The following is a 25122-nucleotide window of genomic DNA, read 5'->3' as shown; positions in this document are numbered from 1 at the left end:
TCACACATTTCTCTCGTCGCGATTTCGTGACGCTGCCGTCGTTCCCCGGGCCACACGCAGCCAATTCCTGCGCGGAGGATTATTACACGTCGTGACCGTGTAAGTGCGCGACAGCGGGTGGTACTGTCTATGCGCTAACCTCCAGCAATGCGTGGGTCGGGGTGCTGCTTTCGGTGATGGTCGTCGAGGGCCACACAAACGCCCCCCAGCGCAAGGGGCTGATCGCTGGCAGGTAGTTGGTGTGCAGCTGTCGCGAGGTCGTCAGCTTCTTCGTTGCCTGTGATGCCGCACTGACCGGGCGCCCACTGTGCACGCACGGCACAACCTCTCTGCGCGAGGCATTCGATGCAATTTCCCGCACTAGTGGGGTACCGCGGCTGTTAGATTGCAGGCGGCTGAGGGCGGCGCGGGAGTCACACAGCAGAGCACTCCTGGGCGGCGGAGGGCCGAAGGTGAGCAGCAGGTCCAGCCCGAGCCGGATCCCCATCAACTCCGCCGTGGTGGAGGAGCTCAGGAAGGTTGCATGTGGCTGACTGTACAGTCGCAGGGCGGGGATGGTAGCCGCCGCAGCAAGGGAGCAGCTGTCACGAGCCACTGAGCCGTCGGTGTACACGACGAGATTGTCCTAGAGCTCCTCGTGTATGACGGCTCTGGCCAGCTGCTGCACAGCACAGAGGGGTATGCTTCGCTTTCCCGCGATGCCGACGATCTCTCGCTGTACCTCCGAGGCAGCAGGCCAGGGCGCGCAGGAGCCGTAGGGGGGGTGGGCCTTGAGTGAATTGCTCATACCCGAGCAGCGCCTCGTCCATTCGTGAGCGCGCTGCAGCAGCAAGCCGCCGTCTGGTGCGCGGTGAAGCCGGTCGATGTGATTCAGTGCCCTGCGCGCTGCTTGGAGCTCAAGTGGCCACGCTCCTGCCTCGGCCAACGTTGCGGCGCTCTGCGAGTTTCTGGGCACGCCGAGGCCTAAAAACTCGCAGTGCGCCGCAACGCGCTCGAACCACCCGCCCGCCCTGTAAGGGAAAGAATAAAGGGGAATATAAAGAAGAAAGGAAGAAAGGTTTGGAGTAGTGGTCGTAATCGGAATAATTTCGACCACCTTTGGACCTTTAGCGAGCACTGACATCGCACAGCTCACAGGCGCCTTTGCGTGTTACGCCTCCATCGAAGCGCGACAGCCACGGCCCCGTTCAACCACGGCAACGCCGGCTCAGTAAGCCAGCGCTCTAACCACTGAGGCGCCGGGGCGTGTACCATGAGAGAATAATAATTGTTTTTTTAGGGGGAAAGGAAATGGCACAGTATCTGTCTCGTATATCTTTGGACACCTGAACCGCGCCGTAAGGGAAGGGATAAAGGAGGGAGTGAAAGAAGAAAGGAATAAAGAGGTGCCGTAGTGCAGGGCTCCGGAATAATTTCCATGAGAGAAAGAAATTTGTTTTACGGCGAAATGAAAAGCATCGCAATTTTCTCACTGTTTGGTGGCCACATCAACCACGCCGCGACGGAAGCGAGCAAGGAATGTGTGAAAGATGAGAAAATTCATGGGGGCACATTGCTGACTATAAGAGCACTGAGATGAAAGACTTTAAGTCGGTGGTGCTGCTTATGCCGCTGATGTGTGGTGTAGATGTTAATTACAGACTACACAATTGTTGGCATCACCACACTTTCGCTGACATTCATTAGCGCGCATGCTTGGTTGCTGGAGAGACAGGCGAGTGTTTAGGCGGCATCCTTCCTGATGGAGGCGAAATGCTAAGGCACCCGTGCACTGTGCTATGTCAGCGCGCGTTAAAGATCCCCAGGTGGTAGAAATTATTCCGGAGCCCTCCACGCTGGCACCTCTTTCTTTCTTCTTTCAATATCATCTTTATCCCTTTCCTTATGGCGCGATTCAGGTGTCCCCGATATGTGAGACACGTACTGCGCCATTTCTTTACCCATAAAATCAATTTTCATTTTTAATTTTTCTACAGTTGTCTGCTGCGGGCTGCTGACGCATTGATTGGCATATGAAGCTGTGGGATTGGAAGACCTTCGCGGGGATACATTCGGACATCTGCCCCTTCTAGCAGTAATGGACAAGTGATAAAAATTAGATGGCGGACTAGCATTGCTAAGCACGACATATTGCGCGAAAGCACGATTTTTGTGCAGGGGGGAGACCACCGTCACGTATCTAGAATTTAACTGTGGCCTCTAATGATCCCGGGAGGCAGTTATGCGCCTTTCCTTCCATTTCATGAGGCTGTCTCAGAGGGTTAATGCAACAGGGAGGCTGAAAATTGAAAATTAGTTTTGAGGAAAGGAGATGGCGCAGTATAAGTACCCGCCGTAGTGCCTGTAGTTATGGCGCTCGGCAAGTGATCTGGACCCCGCCGCGGTGGCTCAGTGGTTAGGGCGCTCGATAACTGATCCGGAGTTCCCGGGTTCGAACCCGACCGCGGCGGCTGCGTTTTTATGGAGGAAAAACTCTAAGGCGCCCGTGTGCTGTGCGATATCAGTGCACGTTAAAGATCCCCAGGTGGTCTAAATTATTCCGGAGCCCTCCACTACGGCACCCATTTCTTCCTTCCTTCTTTCACTCCCTCCGTTATCCCTTCCCATACGGCGCGGTTCAGGTGTCCAACGATATATGAGACAGATACTTCGCCATTTCCTTTCCAAAAAAAAGCAAATTATTATTACTATTAAGTGATCTGGAGTATCCGGGTTCGAACCTGGCCGCGGCGGCAGCGTTTCGATGGAGGCGAAACGAAAAGGCGCCCGTGTGCTTCGCGATGTCAGTGCATGTTAAAGGTCCAAAGGTGGCCGAAATTATTCCGGAGTGCTCCACTACAGCAACTTTTTTTCTATTTTTCTTTCAACCCCCCACTTTGGTTACTGATCCTGATTACCCGGGTTTGAACCAGGCCCCGGCGGCTGCGTTTCCATGGAGGCGAAGCGCAGAGGCGCCCGTGGGCTGTGCAATGTCAGTGCACGTTAAAAGATCCGTGGTGGTCGAAATTATTCCGGAGCCGTCCACTCCGGTACCTCTTCCTTTCTCAATTTTAAATTTTTATGGCACGAACGAGGTGTCCGCCGAGATGCGTGACAGATATTGCGCCATTTCTTGCTCCGCAAAAAAAACGAAATTGGTTGTTGGCGAAAAGAAATGGCGCAGTTTCGGTCTCACATCTCGGCGGATAGCTGAACCATGCCTTAAGGGAAGATTGATAAAGGAGACTGAGAGAAGAAAGGAAGAAAGAGGTGCCGGAGCGGAGGGCTCCGAAACTATTTCGATGACCTGGGGATCTTAAATGTGAAATGACATCGGATAGTAAAAGAGGGGGCCTTTACCTTTCGATCGCTTCGAAATGCGGCCGCCGCGATCGGGATCGAAAACTAATTTTCAGTTTTCAAGTGTCTCACATATCTCGATGGACACGCGACCCGTGCTGCAAGAGAAATAATAAAGGAGGGAGTGAAAAAAAAAAGAAGAAAGGACAAAGGAAAAAGCCGAGGTCCGGAAATGAAGGTGAGAGAGGCACGGAAAAACGAAATGAAAAGCGCAGTGGTTCCCGCCACAATGGCTCAGTGGTTGTTAAGGGGCTAGGCTACTAATCAGGAGCACCCAAGTTCGAAAGCGTCGCAGCGGTAGCTTTTGGATGGAGACGAGATGCAAAGGTGCCTGTGTGCTCTGCGAAGTCAGTACACGTTAAAGATCCCCATGTGGTTCAAATTATGCAAGCGCCCTCCACTACGTCAGCTCTGTTAAAGCGAAAGGTTTAGTGGCCGCAGGTTGAGCAGTTTGGCGTGATTTCTTGAGAGCTGTGCGCGCTCCCCGAGGAAAAACTTCGTATTTACCTCTCTCGCTCCCTAGTCACAACAGTGCATGCGCCTCTAGTCGCACCGAGCCACAGGTGTTCCGCGGCTGCGCAGCGCCGCGCCTTTCCTCAAAATCCAACTTTCAATTTTTAGTGTTCATTTTCATCTTTCCCTCCCTCCTTTATCCCTTCCTTTACAGCGCGGTTCAGGTGTCCACCTACATATGCGAGACGGTTACAGTTGCATTTCCTTTCCTCAAAAACGAAACAAAACAAGTGAGCCGACATCGTTCATAGAGTTCATTAGCGTTCACAACTTTGCAAAAACCGTTCATTTTCACGAAAGTAAAGGCGCACAACCGTCTCCATAGGTCAATGGATACCTCAATCTCTCTTTCGCTTTGTATATCGTGGATTAGCTGGTCTAATCTCTATTAAATTTTTTAAGGTATAGCTACATTACGCTAGCATTTCGAGCCTTCTTCTTAGCCACCCAGTGGCCACTGTGGCGGCGCCGTGGCTGGTCACGAGGTTGGTCAAGTGGTGCGGAGAAGCTCCCGGCAGCGCCGGCGAAACCGAGTGGGGGGAGTGGAGAGGGGGAGAGAGTGATTCCACGTCCAGGGACGAAGGCGAAGAAGGAACGCCCAGCGAAACGTTTCGAATTGGAGTCTTCGACACAAAATTTTGCAATTACTCCATTCCTTACCCATGTGTGCCTTTCTATCAGCTATGCACCTTGGCCAATCCCCTGCCATGGGCGTGTGCCATTCAGCATGAGGACATCATTATCATCAACGGAGCGGCGAAGGACTGACTTTGCAATTGGACTGTTAGTTCCGCTTCGCCAGCTGTAGCTATCGCGTCACTACATGTTCAGCCAGAGCTACACCCCAGCCGATGCTTTCCTTTCTCCTGTAAGTCCCTTCTTCATGCCTTCCCTTACGGCGCGATTTAGTTGTGCGCCGATATATGAGAGAAAGATACTGCGCCATTTAAATTCCTCTCCCCCAAGAATCCAAGCAGAGAATATCTCTGAGGTTTTTTTCTTCGGTGGGCGTTCGAAGCGAGCGGACGTGTTTTTTAGCTCTCTGCTCCTTCGTTGCGGGGTCTCCCCATGGAGGCCACAGACACCGTGAACGAGCGAAGGCCTGTGTTTGGCGGTGACAATCAGCAACGCAGGACAGGCCGCTCTCGCACACGATCACGGAGACGAACGCCGTCCAGAGGAAGGTCGTCCAGCACCATTCGGCGAATGCAGGCCGAGATCGCTGATCTGCGGGACACGGTGAGGTGCCTGACGGCGGCGCTCATCACCACCTCGGAGAACCTTGAGTCCGTCATCGGGACCTTGGACGTGTCGCCGGCGGACCCACGCGTTCTAGCCTTGCGGGACGCCATGGCGCTCGCTCACCAGACGCAGAACTCCATGGCGGCTCCCTCCCCGCCATTTCTGGCCACCCCTGCGCTTCCTGCCGCCATTGCTGCTCCTGGGGAACCGGCTGTGATGCCCTCTCCCCCTGATGCTGCTGCTGCGGGCTCACCGCGGACACCTGCAGCCGAGGAGAGCATGTGCACCCCAATGGACGAGTCAGCTCTCCGGAAACGGCGACGCTCAACGGGGTCCGAGGAGGAGAGGGACTCGGAAACCAAAAGGGACATCGCGGTGGCCAAGCGGGAAGCTCGAAGGCCCCCCACCGTCAATGCTCCCTCTCCCTCCACACTCGAAGGAGCAGGGCCTTCCCAGCAGGAGCCCCATGGAGCCCACCTCCAGCCTGCTGTTGATGCTGCTGCTGTTGCTGGTGGGGCGACGGCGTCCGGAAGAAAAACGGGTGCGACCTCACCAAGTCCCGCCGCACGAGACCAGACTGCGGCTGGGGCTTCGTCTGCTGGCACCGAGCGCGCCCAACTCCGCGGCGCGCCGCAGCAATGCCCCGCAGGCAGCGGCGACGCTGATGCTGGGGCCAGCCTGGTCCCGTGGCGCATTATCACTACCAAGGCGCAGCGGCGTCGGAGAGCTGCCCTGGAGCGAGCCGCGGCTGCCGTGGAGGTCCCGTCCAGCCTGGCGGGGACGGTGCTGTTTCGTCCGGCGAACCGGGGCACCGCCTTCACCAGGGAACAGGGCTGGGAGTTGGCCGAGGAGATCGGATCCCGCCCGGGCGTCCTCGCCGTTAGGGTAAACATGCGGCGGAATGTGGTGGCAGTGGACGTGGGGAGCAGCGATGCTGTCCAGGCCCTGCTAGCCACGGCCGTCATCCGCAGCGTGCCGGTCTGCGCCAAGGAGCCTCGTCCTCGGAATCAAAGCTCCGGCCTGGTCTTCGGTGTGGACGGGCGCAGGACGGCGGAGGAGCTGCTAGCGGCGGCGGAGTCAACGGTACCGATGGTGTCGGCGTCTCTGTCGGGCAGCACACTCGCTCTCCGTTTTGCGGCGCCGACACCCCCGGCGTTCATCACCATATTCAAGCGCAGGCTCGCGGTCCGCCCCTGCCGTCCCCGGCCGCTCCAGTGTGCCAAGTGCGCCAGCCTGGGGCATGCCACTGAGGTGTGTCGTGCTCCTGCCCGATGCAAGCGCTGCGGCGGGCCACACGAGCCTGGTACCTGCGCGAGCAAGCCCCGCTGCATTAACTGCGGGGGGCGGCACGCAGCCATTGACCCAGCGTGCCCGCACTGGCAGCGAGAGCGTCACGTGGCCACTTTAATGGCCACATCCATGGCCCCGATGTCCAGGCGGTTTGTCCGAGCCGTCGTCCAGGCTGAGACAGCGGCCCCAGCCCAGCAACATCAGCAGACGCCGCGCGCTCTTTCTTATGCGCAGGTCGTCAGGGGAACACCCCAGCAGCAGCAGCAGCAGCAGCAGCAGACACAGAAGCAACGGCAGCGCCGGCAGCGGCAGCGGCGATCCGGTTGCCCGGCGTCCCGTACAGCGCGGCCCGAGCCTGCGGCCGCTTCTCACGGCCAGCCCCCTGACGCACGGGACGCGGAGATCGCGCGCCTAAAGCTGGCGTTGCGCGCCCTCAGCGCACTTTTCCCGGAGGGCACCGATGGACACCGGGCTTGCTTAGAAGCAGCGGGTGCTCCCGCACAGATAAGCCAGCATGATGGCAAGCCGCCGGACTCCCTCCCGCATACCATCCATCCTGTAGTGGAACGTGCGCTCACTTGCGGCGCGGTACGCCGAAATGCGAGTTCGCATCGCACAGGATTCGCCGGAAGTTATCGCGCTGCAGGAGACGTACGTACGTTCACATGACGGGGAGCCACAGATGCGGCTACCTGGCTACATTGGCTACCCCTCAGCCACCACGTGCGAGGAACCCACCTGCGCTGCAGTGCCCTGTTGTGTCACATCTCATCGCCACGGGAAATCAAGGTGCGCGATATACGTGCGGCAGGACGTCCAGCACACCCTCGTCGGCTCGGCGGCGGCGACATCTGATGCCCAGGAGTGCGTGGTGTTGACAGTGCGCGTCGGTGGTGTTGACACGTCGGTGGCCAGTGTTTATGTGCGTCCAGCTGTCGCGTGGAACGCGCTGTTTTTGTGCTGTGTCTTCGTGCTGTGCCCCGCGCCAAATCATCTGTGGTGATTTTAACGCCCACCATAGTGCGTGGGGCAGTGCGCGCCACTCCGCGCGGGGAGACGACCTGCACGACGCAGCAACGCAGCTGGGACTCACCCCCTTGAACACCGGCGAGCCCACCTTTCGACGACGCGGAACAACCGGCTCCTGCATCGACGTTGCCTTCGCATCCAGAGGCATCGAGGCGACATGGCGCCGATCACCATCTCTCTGGGGCTCGGATCATTACTCCATCCTAATTGAACCCACTGCGATGGAGGCGCGCCCCAAACGTGCCTACTCCATTATCAACTGGAGTGCGTTCAGGCGGGCGGTCGACGAGGCGGCGGCCACTGGCGCAGATTTCTTTTCAAGTCTAGTCCGAAGCGCTCTCGCAGCCACCCAACGAGCAGAGGTAAGGGCAGGGCAGCCCACACCTGATATGAAGCTGCTCAATCTGCGCGAGAAGAGAGATCGCGCAGAGCGACGGGCGCGACGGACTGACAGAGCCGCCGACTGGACTGTCTACAACCGCTTGGACGCAGCAGCGCGCCGCCACGCCAACAAGCTATACCGCCGGCAGTGGGCTTCACTATGCCAAAGGATGGAGGAAGATGTCAGCTCGCGGAGGCTGTTTGACACCCTGCGGCGCATCACCGAACCACAGGCAAACCGTCAACCGCTGGCCGCCCTCGCAATCTCCAGCGGGCTCAGCTTTGTAGAATTGGCAGAGCGGTTTGCCGATCGGTTCGCGCCGCCCAGCCCCGCAAACGCCGCTAACATAGCTGCTCCTGAGAGCCCCAGAAGCGACGCCAGTCCCTCGCCCGTCGCCTCGGAAGGTCCATGTGATGCGCCGTTCACCGCGTCGGAATTGAACAATGCGCTGCAGCGCTGCCGCCGCCGCTCGGCGCCCGGACCGGACGGGGTGACATACCAAATGCTGCGAAACCTGGATGCGCAGCAACCACAGATCCTCCTGCAGCAGATCAACCTGGTGTGGGAACGCGGGGAGCTTCCGGAGGATTGGCGAACCGCGGTCGTTTGTCCCATCCGAAAGGCAGGGCGCCCACCTACGGAGCTGAGCGGATACCGGCCAGTGGCATTAACATCGGCGGCAGGTAAGCTCATGGAGCATATGGCGTTGCAGCGTCTGAACGAGCGGGCTGCGGAGGCTGATTTGTTTGACGAGCGGCAGACGGGTTTCCGTGGGATGCGGTGCACGGCTGATTCTATATCGGACGTTGTTACAGCGCTGGAGCATGCCAGGGCAGCAGGCCAGGTTGCGCTGCTGCTGCTGCTGGACGTCTCGGGCGCTTTTGACAACGTTCGCCGCGCACCAATTCTCGCGGTGCTTGAGGGGGCCGGTGTGAGCGGGCGCCTTTTGCGATACGTTCATGGCTTCCTGAGCGGGCGCACCATGCGTGTACGAGTAGGGGGTAAGCTCTCCAAGCCTCGCCCGGTCGACATGGGCGTGCCGCAGGGCTCTGTCCTATCACCATTTCTGTTTAATGTGGCCATGTCGGTGGTGCCGGCCTCCCTGCCCACGAGCGGGCGACACCATGTGTACATGTCCATATATGCAGACGACATAGCTCTGTGGTGCCGGGGACCACCGGGCGAGGCGTTCCGCGTGCGGGGGTGCCTTCAGGGAGCCCTGACCGCAATCGATGCCAGATTGCGCGGCCTTGGTCTGTCACTGAGCGCGGGCAAATCGGTGGCCATGGCCTGCGTTTCGCGCTCGCGCGCGCACCTTGCGCCACTGTCACTGCACGGGACTCCGATTCCTTCGCGTAAATCGGTGCGGTACCTTGGCCTGGACATCGACTGGCGCCTTTCCTTCCGCCCCGCGGCGACCAAGGCCTGTCTGCAGATGAAGAGGATCACCACCGCCGTGCACAAGCTCACCGCTCGAGGCCAGGGCATCTCCCAGCAAGCCGCGCTGCGTCTATACAATGCCGCAGCTTTGGGGGCGGTGCTCTATGCGCTGCCGCTCGTCACGGTGCGCAAGCCGTGCTGGAAGAAGCTCGAGCTTCAGCACCGCAAGTCCCTGCGCGTGTGCCTAGGCCTGCCCAAAAACTCGCAGTGCGCCGCAACGTTGGCCGAGGCAGGAGCGTGGCCCCTTGAGCTCCAAGCAGCGCGCAGGGCACTGAATCACATCGACCGGCTTCACCGCGCACCGGACGGCGGCACGCTGCTGCAGCGTATGCGCTCGCACCCGCGCTCACGAATGGGTGCGGCGCTGCTCGAGTATGAGCAATTGACCCAAGGCCCACCCCCCTACGGCTCCTGCGCGCCCTGGCCTGCTGCCTCGGAGGTACAGCGAGAGATCATCGGCATCGCGGGAAAGCGGAGCACACCCCTCTGCGCTGTGCAGCAGCTGGCCAGAGCCGTCATACACGAGGAGCTCCAGGACCATCTCCTCGTGTACACCGACGGCTCAGTGGCCCGCGACAGCTGCTCCCTTGCTGCTGCGGCCACCATCCCCGCCCTGCGACTGCACAGCCAGCAAAACGCAACCTTCCTGGGCTCCTCCACCACGGCGGAGTTGATGGGGATCCGGCTCGGGCGGGACCTGCTGCTCACCCTCGGCCCTCCGCCGCCCAGGAGTGCTCTGCTGTGCGACTCCCGCGCCGCCCTCAGCCGCCTGCAATCTAACGGCCGCGGTACCCCACTAGTGTGGGAAATTCGCTCGCGCATCGAGCGCCTCGCGCAGAGAGGTTGTGCCGTGCGTGCACAGTGGGTGCCCGGTCACTGCGGCATCGCCGGCAACGAAGAAGCTGACGACCTCGCGACCGCTGCACACCAACTACCTGCCAGCGATCTGCCCCTTGCGCTGGAGGACGTGCGTGCGGCCATTCACGACCATCTCCGAAAGCAGCACCCCGACCCACGCATCGCGGGAGGTGAGCGCATCGACAGTGTCACCGGCTGTCGCGCACTTACACGGTCGCAACGTGCAATGCTCCTCCGCGCGCGCATTGGCTGCGTGTGGCCCGGGGAACGACGGGTGCGGCACGGAATCGCGATGAGTGATATGTGTGACGGATGCGGTGTAGTGGAAACACTAGAACATCTGCTCCGCTGCTCCGCGTTCGCCGATGCTCGTCGCCATATGCTCGCGGCCTATAGGGCGCAGGGCATACTACCAGACTCCATCAAGACGCTATTGTGGCCGCAGGGCAGTGCGCGCACTCGTGAGCGAACTTTGGTGAGCCTCTGTGCATTCCTCGAACACACGGGCTTGACGTCCCGTCTGTTCTCTGTCAGGTAGTTACACGCAGTGACCGAACGCTCCGCGAGTTCTACCTTGAACGATTAATAACTGGACGCCCCACTCCAGTTGTAACCTACACAGTGCTGTGCGCGTGTGTGATTTAATTCCTCTAAACTGAACTAATCACGCGCACAACCTGGACACATTACTTATTGTGTAAATAGTTTGTACATATTACTTCTCCCCCTGTCCTCTATTCCTGTCCCCTCACCTCTTTCATTTCATTTCTCCATTCTGCCTGCTGTCCTTTATTTCCGCTGCCCCAGCTCAGGTGCTCCAGTATCGATGGCAGATGCGGGGGCTAGCAAAAATCTTTTCCTTCCTTTTTACTATTATTTTTAATAAAACCACTACCACCAATATCTCTGAAGATGCCCGAACACCGCCGAGTAGAATGAACAGAGAGAAGAGAGAGAAGTTGTTGCCAGGAAGAAAGAAAAGGAAAGTGCACAGGCCTGCCCACTGGCTCAAGCCGAGCCACAATCGCTACCACGTGCAGATAGTAGGCGAGTTGAAAGATGGGATAGAAAGACAGGATAGTAAAGACGCGCTAAAGACAAGGCCGATCCCGGAGGCAGTGCAATACCGGGCCAGCCGGTGGCTGGAGTGAAGCATCCTTCAAACTCTCCGCCACATATCCAAAAATAAGTCCAATTGGACCCGTAACAGATACTCTACTGGGTCAGGACAATCGCATCTTACGAGGCACGCAAGAATGAAGCTCTCCTCCTCCCAAATTAAACGGAACCAAAAGAACAGCTTAATAATAATATTATTTGGTTTTTGGGAGAAGAAAAGGCGCAGTATCTGCCTTATATATTGTAGGACACCTGAGCCGCACCGTAAGAGAAGGGATAAAAGAGGGAGTGAAAGAAGAAAGAAAGAAAGAAAGGTGCCGTTGTGGAGGGCGCCAGAATAATTCCGACCACATGATGATCTTGAGCGTGCTCTGACATCGCACAGCACACGGGCGCCTTAGCGTTTTCCCTCCATAAAAACGCAGCCGCCGCGGTCAGGTTCGAACCCGGGAACTCCGGATCAGTAGGCGAGCGCCGTAACCACTGAGCCATCGCGGCGGGTCCGAAAGAACAGCAAATTCCTCAATTCTTGGTGGACACCTCAACCACGCCACAGGTAAGAAACAAGCTGGGAGTGAAAGAGCAAAAAGGAGGAAAAGATGGCGCAGTGGAGGATAATAATAATAATAATTGGTTTTTGGCGGAAAGGAAATGGCGCAGTATCTGTCTCATATATATATCGTTGGACACCTGAACCGCGCCGTAAGGGAAGGGATAAAGGAGGGAGTGAAAGAAGAGAGGAACAAATAGGTTCGTAGTGGAGGGCTCCGGAATAATTTCGACCACCTGGGGATCTTAAACGTGCACTGACATCGCACAGCACACGGGCGCCTTAGCGTTTTTCCTCCATAAAAACGCAGCCGCCGCGGTCGGGTTCGAACCCGGGAACTCCGGATCAGTAGTCGAGCGCCCTAACCACTGAGCCACTGCGGCGGGGCCGCAGTGGAGGGCCCTGATAATTTTGACCATCTAGGACTGCCCATAGTTATCTTGTGCTGATGCAATGTAATCTGCGCATACAACAGATTTGGAATAAAGGAAACTTATCATAAGTTATTCACATGGAATCATACAGAAAGGATTGCAAACTCTTCTATACAATGGCCGTGAAACTTGACTACCTCTCACAACCCGCTGTTACGAAAACGGGCGCTGCAAAGAACATGTCACGGCAGAACAAATGCAGGAGGACAAGCGCCCATCAGTGCCAGATTCAATTCCAGTACCATAATTGCACAACAGCCAGAATTGGCTGTTGGATCGGGCTTTATGTAAACCTCAAGGGCTTGATTTCCTGGACCAGTATGGAACCACCATGGAAGATATCTTCTTTTTTTCGTCTATGACTGTTCTTTCCATATTCCACTCATATCGTATTAGGGCCCAGGTGGCATCACATCTGCGATTTACGAGTAAGCGCATCCACTCGTTCACCGACATAACACAGGCCTACAGAGCCTCGCGCCAGATCTACCTCCGACCACCCTTCCATAGATCACCCTTCCATAGCTCCAATATCAACTCTCCTTCTCCCTTCAGCGTAAACCCTATGCCCAGAACCCTTCGCCTCTTCCCTCCGCATCATTTCGCTATGCCCGGCGGAGCCTCCACCGCGGAGCGCAGAGAACCTCAAGAACTAGAAATCTAGACCGGGCAATCCTGCTACGCCTGAAGGAGCCGGCCGGGCTGTCACTATTATGGACCTAAGGGACGAACAGTTCAGTGCATTGGGGTATTGTGGAGAGGGTCGTGCCCCAAATTTCTCTCCAATAAGAAGGTTTTTAAAGCGCAATCATTACCACTCCACTATGAAGCTTCTTCGTCGTGTGCGCGAGGTTGACATTGACCCGAGGAGAAATAAAATTGGTGGCGGGTTAGCTCCGATGCAACCCGTATAATACGTGGCTTCGCTCGCGGCTTGTCGCTGTCGTTTCTCCTATTCTTGACGGCGTCGTTTGGCGAGCAGTTCTTCTCGTTGCTCCTGTATCTCGGCCACGTGCTTGGCATTCCAGGCTTCTTACGCTAGTTGTCGACTCGCCTTATACCGCGCCGCAACTTCGGGATGCGTCGACGTGGCTACCCGGAGTCGCCGTAGATGTCCGCATTATGCACCCGGACTATTCCCGCCTTCATCCATTTCATCTGAAAAACGAGCACTGCTCACCCTCTGTTTAAGACTAAGAAACTGCAATAGATGCAGGACAAAGCGAGATGGCGACACGTGGCGGTAGTTCCAACTGCAGTTGCAAGTACCGCCCTGTGTTGTCTTCTCCATCTGTCCTGCGTCTGTTGCGGTTTCAGTCTTAATGTCGCACCAACTGGCCTACAGCTTTCTCCTGTTAAACCTTCTGTTTGTAAACTGACAGAGCAGTGACGCGCATCTGTAGCTACTGCGCACGCGCAACGCGCGCAGCGAGGCTGCCGAGAGGGAGACCGCTGTCGCGACAGCGCTATAATGACATCAGGCGCGGCGCTCCTGTTGTTCGGTGCATTCACATTAACGACTCCGGCTCGTCCCAGTGACCTTAGCATTTCATCTGAAGGTATCAAGTTTTGAAGCTCTCGCTCCAAAACGTGATAGCTATGATGTGAGTCAGCCGCCGAAATCGAGCGCTTGTCTCTGTTTCTATAGGCCGTCGCCGTTCATTGTGTTCTTGGCGTGGACGTTGAAAACGTTCTAGACTTCAACCATTTTGATGAAAGGAAAGGCTAATAACTGGCTCTCTGGATCAGTGTACGCCTCAATCGCGCTTTCAGGTATGGTGGTGAGAGAGAGATATGGGCTGCATGCATTAGCGCTGACAACGTTGTGGGAGGCACGCGGCACTGCAGCAATAGGCCGTAGCGTTAATTGGGTGAACAATTTGTAGAGATAAAGCCTTAACCTTCCACCTGCCAGGGTGGCAGGCTGGCCGTGCTGTCAGTCTAGTGTGATCAACATTACAGACACCAAGGCGTGTGTACTTGGCGGATACACCACAGCTTTGCTCTCTAACCAGGTTCAGCATTAATTATACCGCACACAATTTTTGAGACGAAAACTTGACTACGCTGGATAAAGACAATTTCGCCCAACCTTTCCGGTCGACCCTTAAGTGATCTGGAGGTGAAGTGTGGCGATAGATAGGCCTTACCCAATGTTTTTCACTATTGTGTCGTGCCACTTGGCCTTTGACTTTTCGATTCCCATGCAGAGGGCGGTAGAATGTTGTTGGTAGGTTCATGAGGGTTTAACGTCCCAAAGCGACTCAGGCTATGACGGACGCCGTAGTGAAGGGCTCCGGAAATTACGACCACCTGGGGTTAATTAACGTGCACTTACCAGGCGCAGTACACGGGCCTCTAGAATCTCGCCTCCATCGAAATTCGACCGCCGCGGCCGGGACCGAACCCGTGTCTTTCGGGCCAGCAGCCGAGTGCCATAATCACTGAGCCACCGAGGCTGTTGGCGGTAGAATAGGTCGCAGTGTTCATGGGTGACCGACCTCTCGCGATGAACCTTTACTTGTCACCTATCAGCGTGGCAAGTTTCGTGTTACTGCATATGGTGAGTGCGGGATGCACTCAACGTTACAGATCAAAGGTGCGTCTATTTATCTGATACACCACAGCTTTCGCTCTCTAACCTGGTTCAGCAGTGACTAAACAGCAGCTATATTTTTTATCTTTCGCTTAGCCTGCCTGCAGTTCCTGCCCCGTAGGCATGCAGCCAACTGTCAACAGAGGAGGAAGGAAAACATTTATTAAGCATAAATACGGGATAGGTTCAGTAAGAGAACTCATCTGCCGCCACCATAATCCGACCCCTCTAAACCAGACTGCTGGTCGAGGGACTTTGCCAATGAAAGGTTGCGTCCGAGCGCTCATGTGTCAGATTGAGATTGCTTTCGAAGGCTGGGTTTCCTTGACATTCTCAAACTAGGGGAAAGTGTGCGCCAACTGCTCTAGAGAAGGGGCACTAGGAATCCTATGTGGTTATGTAACGTTTATTCATTCCGTAAGGATTGTCCAGAGAATTATTTTCTAGTCGCCCGATTCTATGTTCTTCAAATTTGTTAAGGCTTTCGTGAGGAAGAAGTTATTTGCTTCTTGTGTAAGAGAAGCCAGAGCCAGACAACTCTCTAAGCATTGGGATAGAAGAAAAGAACATAGCTGGATTGTCAGCAGGATCTCGTTGCGTCGCTCGACGTGGACAGCAATTTTCGCTGTTTGAACCGCGGTGCTGTGCTATGGCCTTACGTGTCCTTCACACATGCATGTAATGTGAGGGTTCTGCGATGTCCCTGAGCCCTTGAAGGGTCCACACTCAATAGCTGAAAGAAGTTTTTCATCCATCTATAGTGTAATGGTCTGGAAGTTCAGACGTGGTGAAAAATAGTAATCAGCGACGATTCTTGCGCAAACTGGTCGGGTGTTATAACGCTTAAGCATCGTAACTCCTCGAGGTATGTTTCAGTGGGTTCGCCACAACAACCATATCGTGGAAGACACATCTGCTCCTCTGGCGACACACCTCCAACCTTATGAGCAAGCGGAGACCAGCTGGTCTCCTCGTCAACAGACCGGGGTGCAAGCCCACCATTCGAATACAGAACCTGCAGAACGGCGACATCCAATTCGGCATAGGAGGCCACCCGATCAGATCGCTGTGTACCGCGACCCGGAATTTGTTCCGGACTCTGTACATAAGTGCGGAGGGATGTGATATTGCGGAACGTTATTCATGACGCGTGCCCACATCGCCTAGGTCACGCTCTCTCCATTTTGTATTGCCCACTGTCATAATGTGGCGTATTAAAGCACCTTGCGCCAGACACCGGCAAGCATTTTCTTCGCTTCGGTTGTCACATAATAAAGCCGTCCCGTCTGAGCTAAGCTGCATCAGTTGTCTAGCTTCAAACACGAGACTCGCAGGACGGGGCGCCTCCAGGTGATGAGGCCACTTATGACGCGGTTGCAAGTTGCCTTCCTTACTTGCTTTTGCCAATATACCTGCCGTGATGGCTCAATAGTTAGGAGCTGGTCTACTGAAGCAGTTTTCCCGGCTTCGAACTCATCGGCGGCAGTCGCGTTTCGACGGAGCTGAAAGGAAAAAGGCACACGTGTGCTGTGCGATGTTAGTGCACGTTAAAGAACTCCAAATAATTTCCGGAGCCCACCACTATGGAAGATATTCCTCGTTTTCTTCTTTCACTCCCACCTTCCTTCCTTCCCTTACGGCGGAGCTCGGGAGCTCACCGAGATGTGAAACACTGCGCCGTTTTCTTACCTCAAACAAAATTAATGATGACTTAGTCTGTTAGGCCAGGATACACGTAGCTTAAGGGCGCCGACATCTGGTTCGGGGAACTTAATATATGAAAGGCGCGCATTCACTACATGCGCCTATGTTCCCGGTCAAGCCTTGAGCGGTCGCGGCTTAGTGGCAGCGCCTCCACCCGGAACGCCAAATTCCGTGGTTCGATTCCCAGTCTCGACACAGGGGTTTGTTTATTCATTGATTGTGCGGGTGATGGGCCACGTGGTGCGGAGCAGTAGCCGGCGGCGCAACGCCGTGGCTGGGCACTTGGCTCGCCACGCGGTTGTTCACGTGACCTGTCACATGGTGCGGTTTCCAGAGGACGCGCAGGTCCGCGAGGCGCGCCAGTTGTGCGCCGTGTGCGGTCACTGCTCCTCGCGCATGCGAAGCAGCGCTTTCCAGGAGGCACGCGAAACTGCTCAAACTCGGCCACTGTGGCTTACGCTAAAAAACCAATTTCCAATTTTTTGAACCCCGCCGCGGTGACTCAGTGGTTAGGGCGCTTGTCTACTGATCCGGAGTTCCCGGGTTCGAACCCGACCACGGCTGTTGCGTTTTTATGGAGGCAAAACGCTAAGGCGTCCGTGTGCTGTGCGATGTCAGTGCACGTTAAAGATCCCCAGGTGGTCGAACTTTTTCCTGAGCCGGGCACTCCAGTACCTCTTTCTTCCTTTTATTGGTTTTTGGGAAATTAAATGGCGCAGTATCTGTCTCAAATTCCCCAAAACGTTATTATTATTATTATAACGTCGCGAACGGGGTGTCCGCCGAATTGCGTTTTAGATACAGCGCCGTTTCCTGTCCCGCAAGAAATGGACTGGATTGTAAAACATTTATTTCGTCGAGAGCAGGCTGCAGCAGACACATACTAGATGGCCGCAAGCCCATGGCTGGCGGCGATCTCACTGGCCCGTTCGATTGCCCATACGTGAATATTATGGTCCGAGCTGACCAGCACGGCCTCCCACCGCTCGCTAGATGGGAGCTCTATCAACTCCGCCGGAGGCGGATCATTGGCGCAGTTCCAGAGAATGAGCTGAATCAACTCCGCTAGAGGAGGATAATTTGCGCAGTTCCAGAGCACTAAGTACGACCCAAACTGCCATCAATGAAGTGAAAGGGCCAAAAAATGGAAATTGGTTGTTGGGAAAAGAAATTGGCGCAGTTTCTGTCTCACATCTCGGCGGACACCTGTACCGCGCCTTAAGATAAGGTGGATAAAGGAGACTGAGAGACGAACGGAAGAAACGGGTGCAGTAGCGGAGGACTCCGGAATAATTTCGTCCACCTAATGATCTTTAGCGTACACTGACATCGCACAGTACACGGGTGCCTTTGCGTTTCACCTCCATCGAAACGCAGCCGCCGCGGTCGAGTTCGAAAACAAATTTAAAATTTTAATGTGTCTCATACATTTCAATTGCCACGTGACCCGCGGTAAGAGGACTAATAAAGGAGGGAGTGAACAAAGAAAGGAAGAAAGGGCTGCCGTTGAACAGGTCTCCAGAATATCGAAATGAAATGCGCCGTTGGATCCGCCACGGTGGCTGAGTTGTTGGAGCGCTCGGCTACTTATCCGGAGTGCTCAAGTTCGACCGCCACCGTGGCGGCAGCGTTTCGATGGAGACAAAACGCAAAGACGCAGGTGTGATGTGCGATGTCAGTGCCCGTTAAAGATCCCCAGGTGATCGAAAATATTCATCACCTTCCGCTACGGCAACTGTTTCGTAGCGATAGCTACATTAAACTAGCATTTCTTGTCTTCAGTGTGGCCGCGTCCTGCGCAGTTGCGACTCTGCGGCCACCGTGGCGGCGCTGTGGCCGGTCACGTGACTGGTCACGTGTTGCGGTCCAGATGCCGGCGCCTCGCCACCCCGGTGAAACCGAGATGGGGGGGGGGGGGGGCGTTGCCGAGAAAGAGTGAATTCACGTCCAGGGACAAAGATGAAGGAACGCCCAGCTAAACGCACTGGCGAAAGACTGACTTCGCAGTTCGACTGAGCTAGTTCCACTTGGCGAACTGTAGCTATCGCGTCACTCCAGATTCAACCAGAGCAACAGCACAGCTAATTTTTTGCTCTCTTCTCATAGTCCCTCCTTTATCCCTTCTCTTACGGCGCGGATTAGGTGTGCGCCGATGTATGAGAGACAGATACTGCGCCATTTCGTTTTCCCCAGAAAGAACCAAGGAGAGAACATCTCTGAAGATGGGGGGCGCTGCGAGCAGCCGAGGAGAGCGGACGTATTTCACATGCGCTCTGCAGTTTTCGGGACTTTTGACCCGGTTAACTCGACTGGACTGCCAAAATGTTGGTGGGAGGCGACGCCGAAAGCGAAGCGGACCACGAGGACAGCTCTTTCAAGCCGGTGGGTCCAGTATTTTTGGATGTATACGACTTCGAAGATTTTCCACGTGGCCGAGCGAAGCTAGGCCTATTAGGCCTAACACAGTAGCGGGGCTCCGCGGCCCTCCCGGCCTCGGCCAGCGGTAGAGGCGACGGAGCGATGACCCACGCGATGAATTCCAACGTAGAACGTGCACCACTAAAAGACCGGACGAGTTCTATGGCGGAAGCCCAAGAAATCATGGATGAAGATTCTCAAACCGCTGCCGGCGAGACCTTCGCCCACGGATCAGCGCCAGCCTTTCAAGCCCTAGGAAGCAGCACCTCAGCGACGCCAACGCTGCAGGCAAGCAATAATTTTTCGGAAGCGGACTGGGAAATCGTCGTGTCCAAGCGCCAGAAGAAACGCCAACGTGGCTTCTAAGTCTTTGCGGGAGAAGCGCTAGGGAACGAAAATTCCCTAGGCGCGACGAAGAGCACAGATGGCGCATCAGCTTCGCCAAAGCAAGGAGAGAGGGGAGGAGCGCCGAGGAGGAGACTGCGTCCGCTCCCCAAGGACGATTTAAAAATAGCTCTTCGGCCCAAAGGACTGGCAGTGAAAGATCTGCAAACGCACCAAGTAGCGCGGGCGGTAGTCACGGCTACCGGATACGGATGCAAGACGGAGGATCTTATCATTCGGCTGCGCACCGGCTCAAACATAATCATAATCAGTACAGATAACGAAGAAGCGGCTCAACAAATCCGGCGCATCACGCAATTTAGATTTGGAGGGAGCAGCTACGAAGTCAACGCACACGTGGCGGCGCCGGAGCGAACGCTGCGCGGGGTCATCGACGGCATGGATCCGGGGACCCCGGCCGAAGAACTAATGGCAAACCTGAGGACTCGCACACAAGGGGTGAAGATCCTGGCGGCAAGAATTCTGGGCCGGTCAAGCACAACCGTCATTTCCTTCGAAGGCCCCCATCCTCCCCAAGCAAGTTTTATACTACGGGGGAGAGATGTGGTGCTACCCCTACCGGCCGACGCAGCAAGTCTGCTACGTCTTCTGCCAACAAGGCCATCGATCGGACGTTTGCCCGAACCCGGGAGCCAAGTTCTGCAGACAATGCGGCCAGAAGGACCCGGACGAACAGCACCAGTGCACACCCAAGTACCTGCTATGCGGGGGCTCCCAAGTGGCGGGCGCGAAGGACTGTACGCAGCGGCTGAAGCCGACCAACGAACTACGATGGGGACCTCAGAGCCAGCAGCGACGGGGCCTCAGCCGGAGCCGAGGCGGGGCACGGAGGCCGCGCTGGTTCCGAAACGAGGGACAAGAGTGGAGCGACTACTGGAGCGAGTCCAGGAGTCGCAGCCGAGGGCGCAGCCAGAGCCAGAGCCAGGGCCGGAGCCGGGACGAGTCCTACCGACCTTTGGGCGGCCAGCAGCCCGGAGCGAAGCAGAGACAGCAACAGAAGAAAAGCGACGGAGTAAAGGTGAGCTGGGGAGCCGGCCCTCCCAAAGCGCTTTTTGCTCCGCACAACAATTACAACAACACAAACATACAAGCAGAAAATGCGAGGCTTCTTGCCGAACTCAGTAATCTTAGAAAGGAGCAGGAGCAAACCCGAGAGGAAAACAGACAGCCTAGAAAACAAATAGGCGACTTGATAGCGGAGATGCAGGAGATGCGAAAGGCGGGCTTCTCGCCTGTTAGAGCACCCTCACCCCCGCAACAGGACGTAGAAACTCCACAACCTAGCGAAGGACGAAACTCCACAATAGACGATCTAAAGGCATTCATGAAGCAAGTGCAGCAACAAATGCAGCAGCAGATGCAACAATTAAATCAAAAGATAGCCCTGCAAGATCAGAGCTTCCGCAACTACGTAAAGAATCAAAACACACAAAGCGTAAATGACGATAGGGACCGCCTCTATAACGAGCGCAGGTTTGGAACAGAACCCCAGGGAGCTACTAAAAACACAACAACATGGCAGGACAAAAAAAACTAGAGATATGACAGTGGAATTGCAGGAGCTACAGGCGCAAGCAGGGGCTCCTACAGCAATTCATTAACACTCGAATAACCCCACCAGATTTAATACTACTACAAGAAACAAATTGCACCCCAATTCTAAAAGGATACTCATGCCAGGAGAATGGCAGAAGAGCCACTCTCATTAGCCAAAAAATTACAACCATAGCTCATAAAGGAATTGAAGACACAACTAGAACACATCATAACTGAAGTGATTCCAAAAAGGAAAAGGAAAGCCAAAAGTACATAGTAAACCTATATAGTCCACCTAAAAACAAAGGTGATTTCATCAGGCTGTTTGCGGAAGCAAAGAAGCTTGCAGGGTAGAACACCCTGATAATTGCAGGAGATTTTAATGCGAAAAGCCTGCAATGGGGTAGCAGAATCGAAGACAAAAAGGGACGCGGCATCTGCACGGCAGCAGAAAACATAGGTTGCGAGCTACTCACAGACGAAAGCCAACCCACCAGACAGGGCAATAGTGTAAGCGCGGACACATGTCCAGACCTAGCCTTTGTCACGGGCGCTAAGCAAGTCGAATGGGAGAACTTGCAAGAAAATCTCGGTAGCGACCACTATATCATCAGGGTCAGCACGGAAGCAGAAAGCATCAAGAGGAAGATTGCCAAGGCGAGCCTAACTGACTGGGACGCCTTCCGTACCCATCGCAAACAACTCAAGGGCGACATAACTTCGGCAGAAGACTGGAGCCAACAACTTAGACAGATTAAGGACCTCTACACCAAAGGCGTAGACAGGACCGAACAAGCATCGGAAGTGGACAAGCCACTCCTCCGACTCTGGGAGGCACGACGAGGCCTAACCAGGCGGTGGAAGCGCCAGAGACTAAACAGAAAACTAAAGCAAAAGAATGCCGAAATCACCAGGCAAGCAGAGGAATATGCAACGCAGCTGGCAAGACAGGGGTGGCAACAGTTTAGTACCTCGCTGAATGGCACCCTCAGCACAGCTAGAACGTGGTACAATCTAAAAACTCTAATGGACTCAAGCAAAAGCAAGGCGAAAAGCAGCAAATTCATCCAAAGACTGATCCACCAGTACGAAGGCACAGAAGAACAACTGCTCCAAGCGGTACGGTAGAAATGCTATGGGAAGGACCAGGTAGACGGCTACCAAGGCGACTACCAGGGCGCGGAAAACGCAACCACGGACAGACCCATTACGAGAGAAGAAGTCGTCGAGGCCATAAGGGCGACAACAAAAAACGCGGCAGCGGGAGCGGACAAAATCAACAACTCGCTGATTCGAAATTTAAGCGACGAAGCAATCAATCAACTCACCCTATACCTCAACAAACAATGGGAAGAATGGACGGTACCAGCGGAGTGGAAACGCGCCGTCGTCGTCATGATCCCCAAGCCCGGCAAAAAACTCCAGATCGAAAATCTTAGACCAATCTCGCTAACATCTTGCCTAGGTAAGCTGTACGAGAGAATTGTAAACCAACGAACACAAACGCACCTAGAAGACGAAGGATGGTACCCCAACACCATGTTCAGGGCCAACCTGTCAACCCAAGACGTATTACTACAGCTAAAAGAGGAGGTACTGGAAACAATGCCAAAACAAGGAGAAAACGTTGTCATGGCCGTCGATATCAAGGGGGCCTTTGACAACGTGTCCCACGCCGCTATAATGGAAGGCCTAAACACCCCAAACTGCGGGAAGAAGATTCATGACTACGTCAGAAGCTTCCTCACAAACAGAATGGCAACAGTAGGCCTAGGAGACCTACGGAGTGACACCTTCTCCACGCCAAGCAAGGGCACGCCACAGGGCTCCGTAATCTCGCCAATGCTCTTCAACATAGCGACGATCAATCTTGCCCAGAAACTCAGCCGAATCCAGGGGATCAATCACGCAATGTACGCGGACGACATCACCATCTGGACCACCCAAGGCTCACTGGGAGAGAAGCAAGAGGCACTACAAGAGGCTGCCCCCTGCATCGAAGAATATACAAGACAAAGGGGACTCAGATGCTCAACGGAGAAGTCCGAGCTCCTCAGAGTAGGCAGACACCCTACGGATGCCCCACTAGAAGTAAAACTAGAGGGCCAGAATATCCCGGAGCAAAAGATGATTAGAATCCTCGGCATGTGGCTGCAAGGAAGCCGGAAATGCAGCCACACCCTCAGCCTGCTAAGCAAAGCAGCGGAGCAGGTGGGCCGAATGATTAGCAGAGTAGCCCACAAGCGATACGGCATGAAGGAGAAGGACACACTCAGGCTGGTCAACAGCCTAGTGGTCAGCCGGGTAACATACTCACTGCCGTACCACGTAACCATCAAGGCAGAAAAGGAGCAAGCGGAGACGATACTCCGGAAGGCGTAAGAGACAGCCCTTCACCTCCCAAGAAACACCTCGAACGACAAGCTCATGCAACTTGGAGTTAGCAACACCTTTGAAGAACTGAGGGAATGCCAGCTCAAGGCACAAGTACGAAGACTTAGCAACACAACAACCGGAAGGGCGCTCCTGACGAGGTTGGGTCGGGATATCGAAAAGCCGCAAAACAGTAGGGCCGCAATACCAGACCCGCTAAGAAAGAAAATAAGCATACAACCTATCCCCCGAAACATGGACCCAAACCTCCATGTTAACAGGAGACAGGCCACAGCAGAATTTTACGAGAGGCACATGGGGCACAGAGACAATACAGTCTATACAGACGCCTCCCTCTACCCCCAAGCGCACAAAAACTACGCCGTAGCGGTAGTCGTAAACAAGCAAGGAGAACACATCACGAGCCTCACAGCCGAAGTGTCCGATATAACGGAGGCAGAGGATATAGCTGTCGCCCTGGCAGCTAGAGAAGGATATAGAACAGGGAAATCCCTTAACATTTTACCAGATTCGCAAGAAGTGTGGCGGAACTATATTCAAGGCAGAATTAGCAGTACGGCGCTCAAAATCGTCGGTGGAGCCCCGCTCCCCGAGGAACAACAAACACAAAGTTTAATCTGGATACCAAGTCATGCGGGGATCAGGGTCAATGAAGGGGCAGACATCCTAGCTCGAGGAATGACCAGCCGAGCAGGAACGTCGTTAACCCCGGAGGAGTCTCAGGCCGCTTGTGGGGATAGCTATTCGGAATTACTAAACCTATACATGGTGCTAAGAATCCAATATCCCCCACCGCATAAAGTATTAACCAAGGAGGAGGCCACAGTATGGCGTAGACTGCAAACCGGCTCCTTTCCTAACTTATACATACTAAACAAGATGTTCCCCACACAGTATAGCGCCAGCTGCCCGTGGGGCGGAGCACGACCGACATTATACCATATCACGTGGGAGTGCGAAAGAAATCATGAATTCCACAAACACAAAACACCGTGTGCGGAGCAATGGGAGAGCCGGCTCACCAGCTGCGAGCTCGGGGTCCAAAGGGCCCCAGTAGCGCACGCAAGCGAGGTGGCTCGACTCAGTGGAGCCCTGGAATAGGGGCCCACCCACGGCCAAGGAGGACCCAAGCTACAAGCTGAAGACTTCGTCCTCCACCGCGACCACCCCCCTAAGAGAACCAATAAAAAGTTTTTCATTCATTCATCTCTGAAGATGCTCCAACACCGCAGAGTAGAATGAAGTTTTCTCCTCCTTCTCCTAAACGAAACCAAAAGAGCAGCAAATGCCAACGCCGCCGAGTAGAATGAAGTTCTCTCTTCCTCCTAACCCGCCGCGGTGACTCAGTGGTTAGGGCTCTCGACTACTGATCCGGAGTTCCCGGGTTTGAACCCGACCGCTGCGGCTGCGTTTTTATGGAGGAAAAACGCTAAGCCGCCCGTGTGGTTTGCGATGTCAGTGCACGTTAAAGATCCCCAAGTGGTCGAAATCATCATGGAGCCCTCCACTACGGCACCTCCTCTTCCTTTCTTCTTTCACTCCCTCCTTTATCCCTTCCCTTACGGCGCGGTTCGGGTGTCCAACGATATGAGACAGATACTGCGCCATTTCCTTTCCCCCAAAACCAATTATTATTATTATTATCCTCCTCCTCCCCATATAAACCAAACCAAAGGAGCAGCAAATTCCTCAATTCTTGGTGGACACCTGAACACGCCACAGGTAAGAAACATGCAGGGAGTGAAAGAGGAAAAAGAGGAAAAGATTGCGCAGTGGAGGTCCCGGAAAAATTTTGACCATGTGGGACTGTCCATCGTTACCTTGTGCTGATGCAATATCATATGCGCATACAACAGGTTCTGAATAAAGAAAT

The 25122-nt window shown here is 55.0% G+C and overlaps 1 pseudogene; it reads right to left on the bottom strand.

Annotated features, from left to right (window-relative positions):
* Window positions 1-11186: 11186 nt before the first annotated feature.
* LOC144105829 (U2 spliceosomal RNA) lies at window positions 11187-11359 on the bottom strand (annotated as a pseudogene).
* Between the last annotated feature and the right edge of the window lie 13763 nt (window positions 11360-25122).

This window comes from Amblyomma americanum, chromosome 9 (assembly GCF_052857255.1).
Source record: "Amblyomma americanum isolate KBUSLIRL-KWMA chromosome 9, ASM5285725v1, whole genome shotgun sequence".
NCBI lineage: Eukaryota > Metazoa > Arthropoda > Arachnida > Ixodida > Ixodidae > Amblyomma > Amblyomma americanum.
The sequence above is the reverse complement of the archived record's forward strand: the minus strand, read 5'-3'. Positions and strand labels throughout refer to the sequence as shown.